Source organism: Arvicola amphibius, chromosome 4 (genome assembly GCF_903992535.2).
Source record: "Arvicola amphibius chromosome 4, mArvAmp1.2, whole genome shotgun sequence".
Classification (NCBI taxonomy): domain Eukaryota; kingdom Metazoa; phylum Chordata; class Mammalia; order Rodentia; family Cricetidae; genus Arvicola; species Arvicola amphibius.
This window is the reverse complement of record NC_052050.1, coordinates 131,273,339-131,295,211: the sequence shown is the minus strand read 5'-3', so window position 1 is coordinate 131,295,211 and position 21,873 is coordinate 131,273,339.

The window sequence follows — 21,873 nt, the reverse complement described above, 5'->3', positions numbered from 1 at the left end:
AGGTCCTTCTGTCTGTGTGTTGCTTTCATTGGTTAATGAATAAAGAAACTGCCTTGGCCTGTTGATAGGGCAGAACTTAGGTAGGCAGGGAAAGATGGACTGAATGCTGGGAGAAAGAAGGGCAGAGTCAGGGACACCATGGAGCCACTAGGGATAGAAATACTGAATCTTTGCCGGTAAGCCACTGCCATGTGGTGATACACAGATTACTAGAAATAGGTTAAATTAAGATGTCAGTCTTAGCCATTAAGAAGTTAGAGCTAATGAGCCAAGCAGTGATTTAATTAATACAGTTTTGTGTGGTTATTTTGTTTCTGGGCAGCCGGGAGGGACAAGCAGCCTTCTTGTTACAGTGATATTTAAAAGGGCAAAACTGGGAGGCCTTAAAACATGTTTATAGGGGGCAAGAGCTCTGGGAAATTAAGATGTGAGGTTCAAGGCCAGTAAAATATCATGGTACATAGCAGAGTGACTATGCAGGAAACATCCCATGTTCCTGCATAGACACCGGCAACAAAATTAATCTGTGCAGTTTCATAGTTCATTATTGAAGAAAATGACAGAGCCCCACATTGGAGCACCGGACTGAGCTCCCAAGGTCCTGATGAGGAGCAGAAGGAGAGAGAACATGAGAAAGAAAGTCAGGAACGTGAGGGGTGTGTTCACTCATGGAGACGGTGGGACAGAACTAATGGGAGATCACCAACTCCAGTTGGAATGGGACTGATGGATCATGCGACCAAACCCGTCTCTCTGAATGTGGCCAACAACGGGGGCTGACTGAGAAGCAAAGGACAATGGCGCTGGGCTCTGATTCTTCTGCATGGACGACCTCTGTGGGAGCCTTCTCAGCTTGGTCGATCACATTCCTGGACCTGGGGGCAGTTGGGAGGACCTTGGTCTTAACATAGAGTAGGGAACCCTGATGGCTCCTTGGCCTTGAGAGGGAGGGAGGGGAGGTATAGGTGGAGGGGAGGGGAGGGAAGGGGGAGAAGGAGGGGAGGGAAGGGGGAGGAGGAGGGGAGGGAAGGGGGAGGAGAAGGGAAGGAGATGGAAATTTTTAAATATAAAAAAATAAACCATGAGAGAGGAAAAAAAAAAGAAGCTGCACGTTATATAGTGTATGTACAGTACATATAGCAAGTGTGTGATGAAAACAAAAACAAACAAAAAAACTAAGAAAAACCAGCTTGGGGAAGAAAATGTATATTTTTGTTTACAAGCTTCTGTCTATCATGAAGGGTAAAGTCCAGGCATTAATATGGAGGCAAGAACTGAAGCAGGGTTCACGAAGGAGCGATGTATACTGATTCCCTGTGTATAGCGTAATCAGCCTTTCTTTCAAAAATGAATGCTTCTTGAGATTATAATATGATTATTATATTTATCCATTCCCTTGTCTACCTCCAAACTCTGTCATATACACCTCCCTACTACTCTCTGTCAAATACGGGCCTCTTTTTTTCACTAATGGACATTGTATCTTGATTTCATACACAACCCAATATCCCCTGCCCAGGGATTTCACTACCCACTGTGGCTAGACCTCCCAAATTGATCATTTATCAAGAAAATGTCCTACAGACATACCCACAGGCCAATCTAGCAGAAGAAAGTTCTCATTTGGAGTTCCTTCCTCCCAGATGACTTTAGCTTGTGTCAAGGTAACAAAAAGTAACAAGCAGGGTTAACATAGCCCTGAAGGTTAAGAGCCTATGAATGGATGATTAATGGTATTTAGTTTGCTAAAGTGGGTATGTGCTAAAATGTATATGGTATTTCCTTAAATGTATGGAATTTTTCTATTTTTTATTGGAGATACATTGTTTTTTGTCATACAAAACATAGGAATTTTTTTAAAAAAATCTTTTTTTTTTCTCATGGTTTTTTTTTTATATTTAAAAATTTCCATCTCCTTCCCTCCTCCTCCCCCCTCCCTCCCCTCCTCCTCCCCCTTCCCTCCCCTCCTTCTCCTCCTTCCCTCCCCTCCCCTCCCCTCCACCCATACCTCCCCTCCCTCCCTCTCAAGGCCAAGGAGCCATCAGGGTTCCCCACTCTATGCTAAGACCAAGGTCCTCCCAACTCCCCCCAGGTCCAGGAAGGTGATCGACCAAGCTGAGAAGGCTCCCACAGAGCCTTGAATCAGAAAAATTCATTTCCCTATACAGTGCCTCACGTTGAGCAAAAAAAAAATATTTAAGCTCAATAAAAGTCCTGCTGGGGCAGATCTGTGTCCCTTGGAATAAACAGTGTATCTTGGGTTACCCTTAACAAAGGAGCTGAGAAGAAAACATGTGGCAAGGAGAAGGCTGGAGAAAGGCTCTGCCATTATGTCTTATCTGGCTGATTGTTTCACGGCAACTGAAAATTAGTGTTTGCAGAAAAAAAACAATTAACTTAGGACAGAGGGGTAAAAATATTTCAAATGAAATTTTGATCTGTTGCAGAGTTTTCACATTTAATAATTGTCTATACTATATATAATTCATATCTTATACATGCAAAACAAGCATATTTTACTCTTGTAGACAAGAAGAACTAATTTCTCTAATAATTACAATAAATAATAATCTGTCTGATCTTAGTGTACTTCATTCTTCAACATGAAAGGGCAATGGATTTTTTCATAATTTTTTATTGGTTCTTTGGGATTTCATACCATATACCCCAATCCCACCCATTTCTCAGATCCTCCATGTATGCCCTCCACCCTTCCTCCCCTGCAGTCCCACCCCATCCCCCCCAAAAATAAAATAAACATTGTGCTATTTTGTTTGCGAAGGCCCATTCTCCAAGGGCAGTCGAAGGTCAGAGCAAGCTCTCCAGCATCCACACCACTGGTGCCAGTTATGGCAGGTGTGTGGAGGAGCGGTATCTAGCTGGCGAAGAGCAGCAGTTCTCCAGGGCCCGGCCACCAGGGCCAGCTCTCCCATGGCACCCGGTGGTAACAAGACCCAAGGACATCAACAGAGACTGTAGCTGCAGGTAGGGCTAGGCTGCGGCTCAGCCCCTACTTCACCAGGGCTCCAGGTGGTGGCGCAGACCACTCACATCCATAGGGCCCAGTGACTGTGTGGCCTTCCAACACTAGCATGGCCTCAGGTGCCGACCTAGACCCTGGGCGTTCTCACAGACTTCAGTGGTAACACGGTCTTCACCGAGAAACCGTGCTGCGGGAGGGCTATGAACCCAGACATGGATGGCTCGTGGCCACAGCACTGACCAGGACGTCATAGGGCCCCAGGTGACAGCACAGGCCACTCTGTCAGCATCTTCCTCACCCACCGTGTGTCTTCAGTTCTGCTTCTCTCCACTTCTCCACTACATGTTTATACTGGGTGAGCCTGTGGCTGACTTCTGCCTGCCAGGATCATGGGACACTGGTCAGGGGCCTGCGGGAATTAGATTTCAATATAAAAGTATTTCCTAGGCTCATATTTTTACTAAACTGATATAATTGCCCTGAGCACTAAAAGAAAGAAAACTTGTTTTTAAATATGTTAAATTCCAAGACGAGAAGAGAACTCAGAATCTGCTTTTGTGAGATTTTTTTTTTTTTTTTTTTTGTTTTTCTGTTTTTTTTTTTTTTTTTTTTTTTTTTTTTTTGACAGCATCCCACTATTTAGCCTTGGCTGCCCAAGAATCAACTATGTAGACCCGGTTGGCCTCAAACTCACAGAGATCTGCCTGCTTCTGCCTCCTGAGTGCTGGAGCATTAGCACTCCAGAACAAGAATAAGATTTTTAAAACATATCCTAAGATCTTTTTTAACAAAGAAATGATGCTTTTAAGAACAAACAGAAATTAAACAAGCTTTCGTGAAAACAAGAAATGATTACTAATAAAAACTTACCTCATTCACATAATATTTTATTCCTAAATTGGGAACTAGTTATTTCTGTGAAAACAAAAGCTTTTTTTCAGTTTTGTTAAATTATATCATGGTATCGTGCAAAATATTTAATAAAGAAAAGTTAAGACTGTCCTTTTATGAAGTTAGAATTAAATTAACATTTCCCCAATCAGTAAGAAGGATACAACTCTTCTTAATGTGTCTGCTCCACAAAAGAAAGCTCAGAATCCAAGACAAGTGTGAAATTCCATTTGAAGGAACACTGTGGGTTATGAAGCAGTGAAATTGTTTTTTTTTTTCTTTCTTTTTCTGTGGGTCTAGAAATTGAACCCAGGATTTTGTTTTTGTTTGACAAGCATCTACCTCTGATCTATATCCCATTCAGGAACACTTGTCATTTTTATTACACATCACACTACATGTACTAATATAAAAGACTCAGATCTCTCTCGCTCGCTGTACCTAAGGAGTTGGCTGGATTAAGTACTTCTCCTATCCTTAAAGAGCTTTATACCAGCTCCTTCACAACAGTCCAAACCCAGAGCCATGCCTTGCATTGCATCATCACTACTGTGCAGTCTCTTACTGCAGATCTCCTCCTAATACCTGTAAGTCCATATTCCATTCACTTGTTCCTCCACCCAGCCAAGACCAACAGTGTTCGCATTATTTCATGCAAATGCTTACTAGAACCAACAATGTCCTTCCTTTCATTGGACTTCTCCTGAAAATGCCCAACCGTAGAGATAGCAGGGTGTAGCATTTAGATTAGGATCACATGTGCCTTGCTATTTAGCAAAGTACCAAGCCTCAGTTGATTATCCCATGTGATGCCGATTTTAATGCGTGGGTTACAAGAGATGCTTTAGAGAGAGACGATGGTGAGTCTATATATGCATTCTATAGTATCTGATACAAGAAAGCTTCCAGTAAACTATAAAAACCTTTCTACTGTTTTTCCCAATCCTGGAATAATAACACAAAGGTATTAAGCACACACCCTAGAATTAACAATGCTACTGGAAGTGCAGTTTATGAAATACGTTCTTGATACTACATACCAGGCTATTTAGTAAGTTAACTTATCTGATGTCTTTGGGAGTCTCACCAAAATTTTGTATTGTTTTCTTTATCGGTGCTTCAAATTGAATTCAGGGCCTTATGCACTGAGCTATACACATCCTTCAAAGCGTTTCTTCTGATATGAGCATTTTAGACTGTGTAAGAGTTGTTGATATCTTCTTTATAAAATTAATCACAACCTTCAAAGAATGACATGAGCATCATGACATCCCACAGTTCCACCCCTTACTATCATGGAACCATAGACTTCTGGCATCTTTAGGTAGTCAAGTACTGACATTAAGAAATCAGCACTTATTGAAAAACATATGTTCTTACCTACTGATTATCAAATTCCATTTTCTATCACAAGAGTTGAGTATGTGTTAGGATTTAGAATCTTCCAACTGAGTTTCAGATGAAGCTTGGGCATTTTTATTGAGATTTACACAGTCCAAGGGAGCTCTGAATGCAAGTGTCCATAGAGGCTTACATGCACAGTCTTTCAGGTTTATTTCTGTGTATTGAAAATGTAGAGCACTGTGTATACTTTGAATCTCCAGAACACTATTTTCAGAGACAGACCTGCACTGAAATCATACCTATAATTTTCATTATAATCCAAATATTCTAGTTTTCTTCTTTCAAATTTAAGTTCTCACATGATTTTATACCAGTAAAAGACATTATGCAGAACTGGTGCTGCCAACACAGAATGGGGGCTGCTTCAGGTCTTCTGACATGCCACCTACATATGTCATGAGCCTTTAGAAGGCTCATAATTCTCAAAATAAACATTTTTCAGGATTACTAATCCTAGTGAAAATTACAGACCATATTCCCAGCTTCATGGACTCGTAGGTAAAACAAAGAAGTAACAGGAATGGGAGGAAAAGTCATGCCCTGTCCTCTGGAATTTGATCTTGTTTGATATTTACTTATATTCATATATCCATCTCTTTCTCCATCATTGAAAAAGCACAGAGTTCTAAATGAGAGCTTCATATGGTTTAAAAAAAATCACCCCCATTTATCTTTGAACCCAACACCTGTTTTCCTTGATTGCTAAGACACTTAACATTTGCCAGTTCACAGGCAGAATGCATACCATGGCAATACATGATGTGGGGATGACTAATGAACCAGGTGTCTGGTATCCTCCCTCTCGCTCTTTCTCTCTCCTTCTCCCTTTCTTTCTCTTCATCCTCCCCTACACAAACATGAGTACAGTGATTAAATATAAATTTCCAATGACATTGTTAACAACCAAATCAAATATCTATTTATGGATATGTACTGACATCAGTAGGATAATGATTTTCTTCTTGAAATATGTACAAAACTTAATAAACCAAATAATTAGAATATTGTCAAAGATTAAAATATTGCATTACTTATGTCTTCTCTGATATGTTCCATATAGGCAAAAAGAAGAAAGACAGTTGAAGGGATGGATTTAAAACAAATTTATGAAACCTGAACAGTTTCTTACTGCTGTTCTGGTTTTGTGGCATGATTTCTTTCAATCTTTATTTGTTTGTTTCTTTTTAGGTCAGTTGGATTGCAAGCAGTAATGGGAAAAGTCAAGTGTTTGGATCAATGAGTGGGCCTTTGGCTTTGTAGATAATACAACAAATAATAGCCCCACATCTCTCTGTCTGGTAGCCGCAACTTTCCCAGAGAGAATGCACTGAACTGTTACGGTAGTACAATCTCTAAGTCTGTGTGTTTCCCGAAGTTGACAAAAGAAGCTTAAGGAGGACAAGACAATGGCATTGGCCTATGTCCATAACTTACATTTTCCCCGTTTTCCTAAAGTAGGTTTAGTTTCCTATCTTACATTTACAATTGTATTTGTTTCAAGGAGGCTATATTACCTAAAAAGTATATATAGATAAGAAGCAATCATGTTTATCTAATCAGTAATTCCAATCAACCTTGCTATTAGCATAGCTATTAATTATTTCTAAATATAGGTCCCGAGCATGGAATATTAGATAATTAGAAATTCATGTTATGATCTAATATTGTTCATTCCTTTAAAGAAACTGGATAAATCCATTGTCCCAAAATACTGCTATACACCATGAGTAAGTACTAATGACCACCATAGCAAATGCACCAAAGTGAGTGGCATGTTTAAAAGTAATTTCCTAAAGGTGGATACTTGTCTGACTAATAAAATGAATGTATTATTTAAAAGATGTACCCATACATGGTTATCAGAATTAAGTCCGTAGGCTTCTATCGAGAAGGTAAAATTTAGTGGCTTTCTTGAAGGAAGTGTAACATATTCCCTGTGAATAAAGTGCCCAGTGTATGTGAATCACTTACATGTAAGCCTGAAATAAGGAGCCAATGTGATTTTTCAATGACATTTTTAGTGGATGATTGAAGTATCATTAAAGAAAAATTCTATGTCTTTGACATTTACAAATCTGCCAAACTGGGAACTTACCAGTATGTTAGTATGGATATGACTATATTTAATTTTTATTAACATATATTAGTTATACATAATAATGGTTTCACTGTGACCTTTTCCTACAAGTATGCAATATATTTTGAGCACACACCACCCCCATTAGCCTCTTTTGTCCTCCTTTCTGATAATATTTTCTTGATGGTCTCTTGACTTGTTCTTTTGCATGGATAACTAATTTTATTATTTTAAATGAACAATGATTAGCAAACTTGGATACAGAATTGTCAGTTAAAGCCATTTCAGCTTCTTCTCAGGGTCAGCTTCCATAAATTCAGCCATAGGGTTTCTTTGCTTCCAAACTATGCTGCAATTGGGCATTTATGTTTATTACTGCTGGAGCCACATGACTTGGTTGACATTATTTTCTGTTGCCACATTTTAAAAGTTGTAAGGCATCATGACTCCCTCTTTGCTCTGCTAAGTCATCATCCACTGAGTTTTCATCACCATAGGCTTTTACTTGCTAATTAACACTAATTAATGCACTTTTCAGTTGGTTTTGATGTTGTAAATTTTTTATTTATTTATTTTTATTAAAAATTTCCACCTCCTCCCCTCCTCCAACTTCCCTCCCCTCCCCCACTCACCATCTCCCTCCCTCTCCAGGCCAAAGAGCAGTCAGGGTTCCCTACCATATGGGAAGTCCAAGGTCCTCCCAATTCCCCCCAGGTCCAGGAAGGTGAGCATCCAAACAGACAAGGCTCCCACAAAGCCCATCCATGCAGTAGAATTAAAGCCCAGCGCTATTGTCCTTGGCTTCTCAGTCAGCCTCCACCGTCAGCCACATTCAGAGAGTCCGGTTTGATCACATGCTCCATCAATCCCATTCCAACTGGCCTTGGTGATCTCCTGTTAGATCTGTCATACCGTCTTAGTGGGTAGACGCACCCCTCGGGGTCCTGACTTCCTTGTTCATGTACTCCCTCCTTCTGATCCTCATTATGACCTTGGAAGCTCAGTCCAGTGATTTTTTTTCTCATTTTAAATTACCACACACTTAAGAAACCAAAGGTCAAAATGTTATGAGGATTATTTATCAGATTATTATCGGAACACAGCTGAAATGTAGGTTAGATTCTATGAAGTAAATTCACATGGAGTATAGTGATCACAGATTTTCCTTCAAATTTAGCCCAATTTTACTTTTAAAGTCAAGGTGATTCACCAAAGTATATACTAATTAGTCTAAACTCATTTAACTGTTTAATAAATAAAATAAAAATAAGTAAAAGAAATCTTATTATAAAAACATATTGTAAAAGAATATAAAATCATACGCCAATGCTAAATAAACAAATTAATCACATCATTTCTCTACTTGAGACACCGTTGGTCCCACACATTAAGAAATACACCCAGTACTCATCCGCATGTGATGAACACAGGTTTTTCAAATAGTGGCAGGTGAGAGCATCTGGGATTTAAGCATGAGCTGTGGAAGTTTGTTCTGCTACAGGGCTTCCTTGTCTATGCGCCATCCTGCAGGACTGCTCTAGATAACAAGAAAACTCGGCCAACATCCGGCCTTAGTAAAATTAACTAGTGAGATGTCTCAGCAGATAGAGGTGCTTGTCACCATGCAAGAAGTTCTGAGTTCTATCCCTGGAATCCACATGAAGGAAGAAGAGAGCAACCTCCTACAAAATTCCTCTAACCTTTACACGGACAAAAGCACATACACACACTCACTAATGTATTCACACATTATCTCTTATACATACACACACACTAATAAATATATACAATTAAATTATATAAAAATGAACAAAATAAAACAGAATCTGCTTTTGATGTGAGGAATGCTTGTCCTCGGGATTTATATGCCTAAGCAAAGCAGCATTTTAGGAAGAAATACTGGTAGGCTGTTAGTCTAAACACATTTGCAAACTCTGCATGATGTATACATATCTAGTCTTATAAATAGCTCTTACTAGTTAAACAAATTCAAGCCATGCCTAATACGTGCCCAACATTACTCTGTGTGTAGTATAAATATGGACTTAATCCTCCCAATAAACTTGAAACCAGGCAGTATTATTAGCCAGCTTTACAGATGGAGAAACGAAGAGATTAGCTTATGATTACTCAACTAGTAAGTGGTTTGAACCACTAACTTATTTATAATGTTGGAAAGAGTAAGTTTAAGAAATGGTAAAAGGGTGGAGAGATGACTCAGAGGTTAAGAGCACTCACTGGCTGCTCTGGCAAAGGACCTAGGTTCAGGACCCAGTACTCACGTGGTGGTTCACAATCATCTATAACTCTAGTTCCAGGACATCCTATGACCGAATCTGACCTCTGTGGCCACCAGGCCCACACACTATACAAGACATACATGAAGACAAACACCCATACTCATTAAAATTAATAATTAATAAATCTATAAAGACAAAATAAAAAGAAACAGTTGATATCAGCATGGTGATCTCCAATGGACACATGTAGATATTGAAGCAGAGAGCATTTAACTGTTCTGTTTATTTAAACTTGTATGGTTAAAAACAGAACTAAACCTCACATACAAACTGAAATGTTGATTCTGGTTGATGTCCCAAACATGCTTTCATTATATCATTTTTCAGGACTCTGCAGCCATGATCATTACACAAACATAAGACCCCAAGTAAAAGATTTAAATTACTATATAAGCAATACTATTGGCATGTATTAAAAACAAATCCCGATGTGTAACACCTTAGAAAAATCATTGATTTTGTTTGCTTTTGACCTATCAGTTAATTATTTATTTAATGTCTATTATACCCAAAATTTTGAATGATGAATAATTAACACTAAAATGAAAAAATGAAGTAAATTTACTTAATCATCCATATGAAACAATTGGATTCATTTTTTTTAATTTTAGAAAGGAAAAGTAAAGAATTATGAAGGAACTAAGTCTGTCCCTTAACTAGTTACAGTATAATAAAAGTTATGGTGAAAATTATAGGAAGGAAATTCTATATTGACTCCTGGCAATAACTAGTTTTAAGGAAATTACATATTCATGCATTTAAACGATCCACTACTAGAATAATAATGGTGCCTAAAAAAGTATTGAAAAATTAGAGACTCCATATAGACCATGATATGTTATAAAGTGTATTGATTGGTCTATAAAAGTTAAATTGGAAATTGCATTTAAATCACAGATTTCAATGAATAGTAAATTGCACATGGCTATTACTGTCAGCAGGTCAGGTACATAGGGTTAATTGTTGCTGCTTATCTGTAAGAGGTGATATGCTGTACTCATGACTGTGAGCAAAAATTAATTTCAATTGCTCTATATCATATCCCTACAAGAGTGTTGACTTTTATATAAAGTCACATATCTATGACTGTACTAGATGTGCTATGTGATGTCCTGGCCAAAGCCAAGGTCATGTAGCTTCCATTTACATTTCTTCCTCAGAGTTTACAACAGTAGCTTCTTCTGCTTAGCTCCTGTGAGCATTGTGATCTAATGGCTTTGAAAATGGTTTTCCTATTTGATGAACTCATTTGACCACGTGCACAGGGGTTATCGCTGGGATTTCTGTTCTTCTGTAGTATCTGTATTGCCCTAATCGCAGTTATGAACAGCGTAGTTTCGTTATATGTTTTGAAATAAAAACAAATGGCACCTCCAATTTAAAATTTCTTTCCAGAGACTATTTTGGATATTTTCAATCCCCTGTGCTTCCATATGAATTTTTAGGATGGGTTATATTACCTTTGCAAAAACAACATCATTCCAGATGTTATAGGAGCTCTGCAAACTATTCTGAATGGCAATGACATTTAATAATATTTACCTTTTCAGTTCACAATAATTAATGTCTTTCCATTTCTTGTGTCTTCTTTAATCTCTTTTGCAGCTTGACAGGGTATAAGTCTTTGGTTTCGTTGGGTATATTTGTTTCTAAGTATTTTATTCTTTTTTTCACCTTCGACAATATCATACATGCATATGATATAGTGGAATCATCTCCCATTATCCTCTCCAATCCCCTTCCACCCTTGCTGAACCCTTCTTCCCACCTGGCTCCTATGAATTGTGAATTGATAATTTGGTGTTAGGCAATTAAAAATCTATTATAATGTTTTTAAAAAATGCTGTTAAAGTCTATGGATATATACACACAATTAAACAGCTATTTTAAAAAAACATGGCTAAAAAGTCAACAGAAAATTATAGAAATAAATAAGTTGTCTATATTTTTCTTTAAATCTTCATGTCTCCTTTCTCTGTGTCTTTATGTATCTCTCTCTCTCTCTCTCTCTCTCTCTCTGTCTCTCTCTCTTTCTCTGTGCGTGTATTTTGTGTGTGAAATCTTAAGACCCATTTCTAGTGGCCAAGTTCCCTAGTGGGGGACTAAGTCTCCAAACACATGGAGCCTATTGAGGAGACTTCTAACATTCAAACCACATCTTTCTCTTTGCACCTTTTGATCTGAGAAGAAAACCTTTCAACCTTATTCTTTTAAATCTGGATGTTAGTGGTGACCTTTTCATGAATGACCTTTACTGATTTCCTTTCAGCTTTCTTTTTCGGGGTTTTAGTTGAGCTGGGTGTGATCAAAAGCTTTTCTTCTGTAATGACTGAGATACTCAGGACTTTTTCCTATTCTTCGCTATTCTAAGGTGAGTTCATTACCCTGACTGATTTTTACATGCTGAGCCACCCTAACATTCACCATAAGAGCAGATCAATATTTGTATTGGAAAGAATTCTCTTAAAGACTTTTACATACACCTTCCTCAGGGACATTAGTGTTTAGCTTTATTTTGGGCAGTATTTTTTTCATTGTTTTCCTGCCTTCTATCTGAGACGAGAATTGGTTTTATAGGATTAATCTGGGAATGCTCTTTCCTCTTTTAATTTTTTTTTAGAATCATTTGAGGAGTATCCATTTTAGCTTTTCTTCAACTACTTGATATAATTTTCAATGTAGCTATTTAATCTCTGTTGTGGATTTTGGGGAGGGCTATTAGGGACTCAAGCATATTACTTAGGTTCTCTTATTTTCTGTCTCTCCATGTGTAAGTTGTCCATCTTTTCTGTGTTGTATGAATTTTTGTCTTAGAATTGTCCTTAGTGTTCTCCTATAATCCCTCATATTTTATTAAATTGGTAATGATATTTCCTCTGTCATTTCCGATTTTTATTGAGTGTTTTTCCTCTTAATCCATCTGGCTAAGGGATCGTCAATTTATTTTAATCATTTTCAACTGTCCCATGGCTTCAAAAGTTCATCAGTTATATATTAACTTTCCTACTTATAGTTTATTCAAATCTACTAAGATGAAAACATATCAGCATATTAAATTAAAGAACACATTAATAGAATATATACAAAAAGAATCACGTAAAGGAGACAACTGTTTTCTTGACTAGAAGCCGGTTGTTAGTTCACCCAGTACACGCAGGGTGCAGCTTTCTAGATCCAGATTTATAACATTCGGTATCATATCTAACACACCTGACAACATGGCAAGATGTGAGGTTTCTTAGCAACTAAAATTAAAATAGTAGATGTGGTTGTTTTTAAGATAAAAAATAGAAACAAATTACAAAACTGCTCTTATAGGTGGATGTCAAAGATAGGAGGGACCTGCAGTTATAGGGAAGCCCAGTGACATCCTTCTCCTAAGACCCAACTGCAGCAGGGTGTGGAAGAAGAGAAGTCGGGAGATGACACTACTAGAAGTTGACGCTAGTTAGGAGTCTTCTACTCAGTTGTTTGCAGTGGTGTGTTTTGAGTGTTATTGTTCTTTGGAAAACCAGGGTACCAGGGTAGATTCTTACATTCCTAACCGCATTCTGAATAGTTATCCCTGTACCCACAGACAAGTGTTTCTCTCACCCACCACCCCCCCAAAAAAAACTTTTCTTTGCAACAGACAGAGACCATTTTAGAAACCAAAACGGATCAAAAAGAGTAGAGAACAAGTAATCACACGATGCACATCTCCGCGTTCAGGAAACTTAACGGAAGGAGGGGGTTAGACACATCATAAGAGTCAGTCTGCTTTGAGAGTGTCTCCTTGAAATGTTAGGGAATCTACATCCCTGAACTCTCACCGTGACCTCAACAATGAACACACATGCTAACATGGAAGAGGAACTCTTACACGGCCATAGCCTTAAACAGAGAACTATAGGCAACTAAGGATTGCTAAAATCAAAAGCCCCTCAAGTGGATATTCAATACCAAGTGGTCAGATCTGATATCATATACATGTAAGTAAATTATTCTGGCTGAGTAGGTTGTATTTATGTATTAGGAATATTTATATGTATTATATATATATATGTTTCATAATATACAATATATAAATTTATATGCATAATTAATTAAAATGGGCCATAAATTTGAGAGACAGCAAGCAGGGAAATACAGGAAGAGGCTGCAGGAAGGAAGAAAAGCGGTATAACATGATACAACTATATTTTAATTTCAAAAAATATTTAAAGTGTACAAAAAATGTGTTACTAAAATATGAAAGTCAATACTTTTATATAATTCTCAATTTTCAATTTCTCAGAATACAAAAGATTGGATACAGAGAGGAGACAGCCCTCAATATCCACATCAGTGAGACTGTATTAAAATTTTCTGCTTTCATTTTTGAAAATATGACTTTCTCTTGGGAGTAGGATCAGGTATTCTATACTTTTGCAATTTCAATTAAATTTGCCCTAAATTTAAACCTTATTTAACTTATACAAACTCGCAAAAGCAAAGCCATCATCTGAGTGTCTTACTACATGGGAGAAGTAAGAAGAAAAAAATCTTTCCAATTTATTGATGATTTCAGAAATTCTTCCTACTTAAGGTAAAGCAAATGTAAAGGAACATAATAACACCAGAATTATGGAAGTCTCATAAGTTCATGAAATCAGGAAAGGACATTCCCATTAATTCACCTTTCTCAAAATCCTTTTAAACTGATGTCTAAATTCGCATGCAACACACCCTTTCAATCCTTTTTTATATTATTATTGTAATCATCGGGCTCTTTAATGTATTTCTTGATTTGGGTATTTCAGTATATATTCATGGAGAAACCGTATCCATCCATTTAGAAAAGCACCTGAACCATACTAATTACATAAAATGTAGTTACAGAGTGGATGAATTATATAATCTCAGAAATAATGTTCTGTATACCTAAAAAGCAAAATAAGTGTCCTTCTTTGCATTGGCTGTTTAATTGCATTAAAGTTCTAGCCTTACTTGGAAAGGCTTACGTACATGATTTGTTGCAAATCTAGCTCTCATTTAGCATCCTCCTGTCTGATTTTCTCCACTTCAGCCACAGCGGTGAACTGTTATTCCCTGCATCTGCATACTTTAAACTGTTGGGACATTTTCACATCTCGTCCTTTACACAAGTTGCCCTTTCCCTTATTGTTGCCTCTTCTCTTCCTATCAGCTTTCAAGAGTCACTTGGTAGGCATGTTAACATTTAGTCTCAACCGCTGCCAGAAAGAAATCTGATTCGACCCCTCTGCCTAGGTTCCTGCGGGTATTTCTCTCAGTATCAACGTTTACATTTCCTCCCTTCCTATATTTTACCTGATTTTCCTTTCTCAACCTCATTGGAAACTTACTGCAGAGTTGATTTTGTTTCCATTTTCTTCTTCATTTTCACAAATGCCTAGGATGGCAATTTCCAGATAGAAGGAGAAAGATAAACATTGATACAGTATGACTAGCCCAGGGCTGATGGCAGCTGCAGCTTTCCAAACAAAATGTGACTTTTCTCCCTATGAATTCTCATTCTTGTTTTTGAGTTTTTAGGGCAGACAGTGGTTAGGTAATGCCACTTGACTTCCCTCTTCTTTTATATCTACTTTTATATGGATAGAAGGGGAGACGCATACTGTTCCTAATCAGAAAGCTCAGGTCCGGATGTCACATTTGCTTTTGGCAAAGTTTCATACTTCCATAGCTCCTACTACCTAAATAGGGATTTTTTTCTTACTAATTAATAAGCCGATGCACAGGCAGCGACATCTACATGGAGTCAGGAACAGGTGTAATTCTCCGCAGCTCCATGAATACTATTCCTTGATCTATATATCAAAATTCTACTGCCCGAGGTGTTTAAAAACCTCGTGGTAAAGGGCAAAGGTGGTTCAGACTAGGGCAAAGCAATCTACTTTGTGTTATCATGGCTCCTAATCCTTTGGAACAGTGGAATGAATCAGAAAACTCAGGTGTGTGTTGTAGAATATTAGTTAAAGATGTGTTGGCAGAAGTTTATGGTGTGAAATATTTGTTTAATGATGCAAAACAGTGTTATATTTTTTTAGTCTGCATTTGTTAATTGGGAAGCTGTGTTATTTTCCTGCCTACAACACCTGATTGGTTTAATAAAGAGGCGGAATGGCAAGTAGCTAGGTAGGAAGGGGATACTCAAGGCTACCGGCAGAGAGAGTAAAGAGAAGAGGAGAAGGAAGAGGAACAAGAGAAGGGGGAGCATAGGATGCCAGGGGCCAGCCATGCAGCCACACAACCAGTCATGGAGTAAGAAGGAAGTAGAGAAAGGTAAAAGCCAGAGGCAAAAGGTAGATGGGATAACTTAAGTTGAGAAAATCTGACTAGAAATAAGCCAAGATAAGGTTGACATTCATAAGTAAGAATAGCCTCTATGTGTTTATTTGGCAGCTTGTGGTGGGCCCCGCAAAAGAGCAAAGAGTAAACAAACCAAACAACTATAGGTGTTTCGCTTCAGAATTTCAGTTGCCACCAAGCTGTAAGAAATGAAAGCAAAAGGACAAATGAGAACATGAGACAGGTCGGGAAATCAGAGACCTGAAATTTTATTTCAGATGTACTTGCCTTAGTACTTATCTGAAATAGTAGAAAAACAGAGCAAGGAATTATTCATATTAGTATCCCTCACTACTTCCTGTTTTCTACTTGGCGTGACCTTTTTGGAATGAAACTTTATCTGTTCCCTTCAGTTTCTTTGATTTGCTGGCTTGGCTTTAATGTTTACAATAAAAACAATCAATGAAATTCAAAAGGTTAAAGAAAACTGATTGTAAAACAAAATTGTTCTCTAAAATACCAGCATCCCAAAAAGCCAGTTAGGGATATAGAGTGTCACTCTTATAGATTATCTAACCCCGGGTACATACTAGGAGTGATGAAATCAGGCATAACATTGATCAAACTAATGCAAGAATAAAATTTAATCCTGACTGGATACAGAAGCGCAATGTTCCTGTTTTGGCTTCATCAAGAGATGAGCGATAAGCATAGGACATTTACAGAAGGTTTCTTATAGTTCCACTTCTTGTTCCTTTTGTCGCTTGGACTCCTGAAGCATTAAAAAGGTAGGAAACCAGCTGATGGCAAACTATCCTTAAATAATGGCATTGAGCTCAGATGGGACATAGTGTTAACGTTTTTGCATATCATGGCCATAAAGGTTTTTGTATTTGTTGGGGTTTAAAACTACTATTATCAATTACAAATATCTGTGATATACCTTGGACCATTGTCAAGGATATTGCAAATTATTCCGGACATTTTCCAGAATGGAAAAGAAAAGTTCAGGTCAATAGATAGGTGATTCAATCTGGCTAAGATGGAATATTCCTTTATTCCTCTTTGCTGTCTGATAAAAATACCCTCATGAGAATTTGCTAACTCTTATATACAACATGAAGACAATAGTTTCTTCTCCCCACTTAGATAAGGATACCTAACTTAAATTTCACTTTATTTGAACATCCTAACACCTCAAAACACCTGAATCTAGTGCCTACCTGACAGCCTCTACTTATTCACACAATTAAATGTAATATGCTTATTACAAACATCATCTCTACTCAAAAATTGCTTAGCATTTTACAACTCACTATATTCTATTTCCAAGAAATAAGATTTTAGAAATCATTATCAAATAGCAGATATTCATCAATATCTGGTCAGTCTTAGAACAGAACTATAAGTAGATTGATTTTTTTTTTCATTTGAAAGCATTGACTTCAGATACATTTATAATGCAACTGATTTATTTATTGCCAAACAGGGAAATTGCTTTTAAAAAAATAATAGCACTCTTTTATTTCCTACAAATAAATAATTATGGTAGCACATAGGATGTTAAGAAATCCTACTGCCATCTCAAGTTCACCTCTCCAGCTCAGAATCTTTTATTGTTTTAAACAGTTTAAAATTCAGAATACTCGAGCTAGCATCACTGAAAGCTGCTTTTTCTTCTTTTGTATCAATTTTCTGGGGTTGTTCAGTGTATGCCTCACTGCCAAAAATGTCCTGATAGCCGACAGAGGTTGGAAAAGAAATAACATGGCTAAAATTCATTTTTGCCTCATAAATGTTATACCCTCGTCAATTAAAACAAATACTCATTTCTATGCCAAGAAAACATTTTCTGCCTCCATTCGCAATCTGCTTCTGTTGCCATCAGGTACTAGCAAAACCTCCAGCAGATGCGAATCCGTTAAAAGGCCATTTTCAGCTGTAACTGACTACTGAATGGGTAACAAATGGAGAACAGGTTCTGCAAGTTACCCTGGCAGGTACAGACTGTTAGGAGAGCTTTAGGAGACATCACGCCGCTATTCTGAGGATAATATCAGGGTCTGTAATCAAATACAATGCTGCCATAATGTTAACACTTATTTTATATGAGCACATGTGTACACACACGAAATTATCACCAATTATATCCCATTGTACAAGTAAAGGACGTTGAGACATTTCTATTCTTTTTTGGCATGAAGTCTTCATCAAAAGCTGGGAAGCTTAACTGGCCATCCTCTGAATAAGGGAGTAAGGTAGTCTTAACTTTATAACTTATTTTAATACGGCATATACAGAAATATTATTCACATGGGTAAATATGGTGATCCTAGGAGTACACCATTTTAGAATGTGGTTTTCAAGAGAATGATATTGATTATAGGCAGGGAGAAATACTATTTGCCTTTGATATCCTGTGCCTAAAATACCCAGAGAAACATGTGACCTCAACAAAGAAAAGCCATAAAACTGACATTCTCTGTTTTCTACCCCTTGCAAAGTCTTGCTAGGCACAACAATTTTGACCTTATCTTTTGGTTCTGTCCAGTACCTGCCTAGAAATGCCAATGTCAACAGGAGGGCTTCTTACAGAGAAGGTGCTGAGTAGAAGTTGGAATAGAAGGGAGACAGGAAGCACAGGGTTTCTGTCTCAATGGCTTTGAGTTTTCCTACAGGTTTTTCCTCTCCATATATGTAAGGTCCAGAATTTAGGATAGAGCCATCTTAACACAGACTGATCATAATTGAATTCTCACTTGCCCTTGGAGTCAGAGACATGGGTCTTGGAGACTCACCTTTATGGAAAAAGGTCATACTGGAAGAAAGAAGGTTGTTGTCTTCTCAAACACTGAAGCCTCTCCCTCCCAATCCATGATTGGTCCTTTTACCTTCTTCTCTTTAAATATTTTTTTTCACTAGAAGTTTGTTAATTCTTAAAGGAAGCATTGTCAGCACAGATAAGACTATTTTATTTAATACATGTATATTTATAAACATAATTATGTGCATTATAAGAACTATTTCAGGAAGGTAGCTAACAGCATAATTCCTCATGAATTTTCAGACAACCCTTGCTGTTATTTTACCACCCTCCAGCCTTCTTTTGGATTTACCTCTCTTCCATCTTTACCCATTTCCCTGATCAAATTCCTGGTACTTTATTATCACTCTCTATTGCTTCCCAAAACTCCTACCTTAACAATGGTCCCCCTTTTGCTTCCCTGGTATCTACAATGACTCCAGAATATGTACTTATACCTGAAGATATGGGGCTAGAAGTTTCCATGGGAGAAAAGGATACATTGTCTTTCTAGATACGTGCCTCAATGTGATTGCTTCTAGTTCCTTCATTTACTGACAAGGTTCATGATTTCAATTTCCCTTTATAGCTAACTAGTATTCCATAGTGTATATGTACAGCAGATTCATTATTTAATCAGATGAAGAACATTTAAGCTGTTTTTCATTTCCTTACTATCACAAATAGTGCACAGTGAAAATAGCCGAGAAGAAGTTGTGGGGCCACATTTCTCACGGCCTATATTCCCAACATCTTGCTTCCTTTAGGCTGTAATCTCTTAAAGACTCCCAACCACTAACTGAAATGCTATCAGCTAGGGTATGAAACACACAACACGGGCACCTATGCGAACACTTTATGATTTGCATCAACCACAATAAGCACCATTCAATACGATGAGATTCTGACTTTTGCCTACCTGCTGTCTGGTCATTACCACCTTCCAAACTTTTTGTGACAGAGTTCTGCTTAGCTTGGGTATTTATGGGACTTATAGCCAGAAATAGAGCCTTATCTTCACTTGACAAAATTTATTATCTTTCCCTCTCATCTCCATAATGTTTATATAGATATGACACCTATTGCTCCATGCCTGTAATGTCACAGGAAGACTTGCTTCTTGCCATGCTCTAATAACCATTTATACAATATTGAAATGATATGTAATGTTATTTATATAATCGAACACAGTAATAGGTTATATGCTTCCTTCTCTATACGATACATGCCTATTAAATTTTATAGCCATTTTATTACAGACAGATAACTTTCATGCCTTGAAATACTGCATGAGTGGCTTCATGCCATAAATCCATGTAACTTTCTATATAGAAGGAGGCTTTACTGGGAAAGCGACATAATGAAAGTCTGGCAAAAAGACTCATAGAGATTTCATCCTAACAGTACTATTGATATTCAGTATCCATATGTTCACAGAAAATGTTACAGTAGAAATATAGGCTGGGTCCTAGGACACCACATACTAGACTTTAGAAGAAGTCATCTTCGTAAAAATAGAAAAGTCTTTTTCATGGATCGAATAAAACTCTGTTTTGTGAGTTTGGGGGGAACGTGTTGTTTTATGAACATGACCTGTTAGAAACTAAAACGAATCTGGTCATTTAAGTTAACTTGAATTTGAAAATCTGTTATCAAAGTAGCAAAAAGCGTCAGGTGAGGGTGGGCTCATGGCTATAATCCCAGCATTATGGAGGCACAGGCAGGAGATCCCAATGATCTGGAAGCTAGTCTGTTCCGTATAATGAGTTCAGGGCCAGTCAGGGCTACACAGTGAGACACTGTCTTGAAAAAACTTATTAAAAAGCATAAACAAAAAATTACCAAGTTGAAAAAAAGATGGAACCATAAAAGCAGTGGAGGAAAAAGCAGCAGAGCTGTCATAAGATATCAGGAGGATGCCATGACCACTTCCTTGGGAGGCAATGGAACACAGCTCTAGAATAGCACAATGATAATTCCATGCAGAAGTGATGCTGGGATATGCCGTGGCCATCCTGTAGCCGCGGCTGCACTCAGCACAGCCGCTGATCCTTAGGCACTAGCAAGGAGTGTACACTCTCACTAGTGTTAAGGAAGTCAGGAGCCCACCTGACCTGCAGGCGGCAGTGCCCAGGTGACAGATGCTTACTGCTGCAGCATCCACAGCTGTTCTGGTGGTAGACTGTTGCCGGAGCAGCTCAGGCTTGCACACATATTTTTGCCATGTGATAACCCCCCCAAAAAACCCCAATATTTTTCATAGATAAAAAGACCGGTTTTTCTACTCATCTTCCAACTTCTAGCCCATTGCCTTCCAATGTGAAAGAATTAGATCACACACACACACACAAAAAAAAAAAATTCAGAAACAATATTTTACAGATACACACACCCTACGGCACAACGTAAGAACGCAGAAAGGAAGAACTGGAGATGAGCGGCAAGGAAAAACAAACTTGGGTTTTATAAAGAAAATATATAAAGAGTACTCGGCAGCCTGGTCTACAGAGAGAATAACAGGACAGGCAACAGAAACCCTGTCTTGAAAACAAAAACAAACAAACAAAAAAAACAGAAAAAAGAACACTCAGTAAGACGCATCCCTCTCCCTAAGAATTTCTGTTTCCTCCAGCTTCTAGTGCAGAAGCATTCACGCGTATTTTCTACGTTGTTCCTTTCTCTCTGAACCATTCTCTAGTCTTGATTTCTCCGGTGACATCTGGTTTTCCACGGCTTTTAACTGTCTTTGTCAACCTCTCTAAACCGGAGGGCCCGGTGCGCCCCACGTTTCCCTTTCTTCTGTCGTAAAGAAAATGTGTGGCTCGCCAAGGAGACCACGGATTCTGTTTTGGTTTTTACTCCATTTGATTGTTTTCCTCGCGAGAAATCGACCTTCTCACAGTAAGAACACTTAAATTAGAGAGCGGAGTCTTGCTTCTGACTGATTGCAACTTGGAAAAAAAATCTAACACTTCACTGAGCCTTAGTTCCTTCAGGTGTAAAATCAAGGAACTGCAATCTTGAAATTCCTGCCCCACTCACTTTTGTGAGGTTTATATAATTTAGTTCTTTAAAATAGCCGATTACTACCTTACTCATCTTGAAACCCTTTCAAAGCTAATCC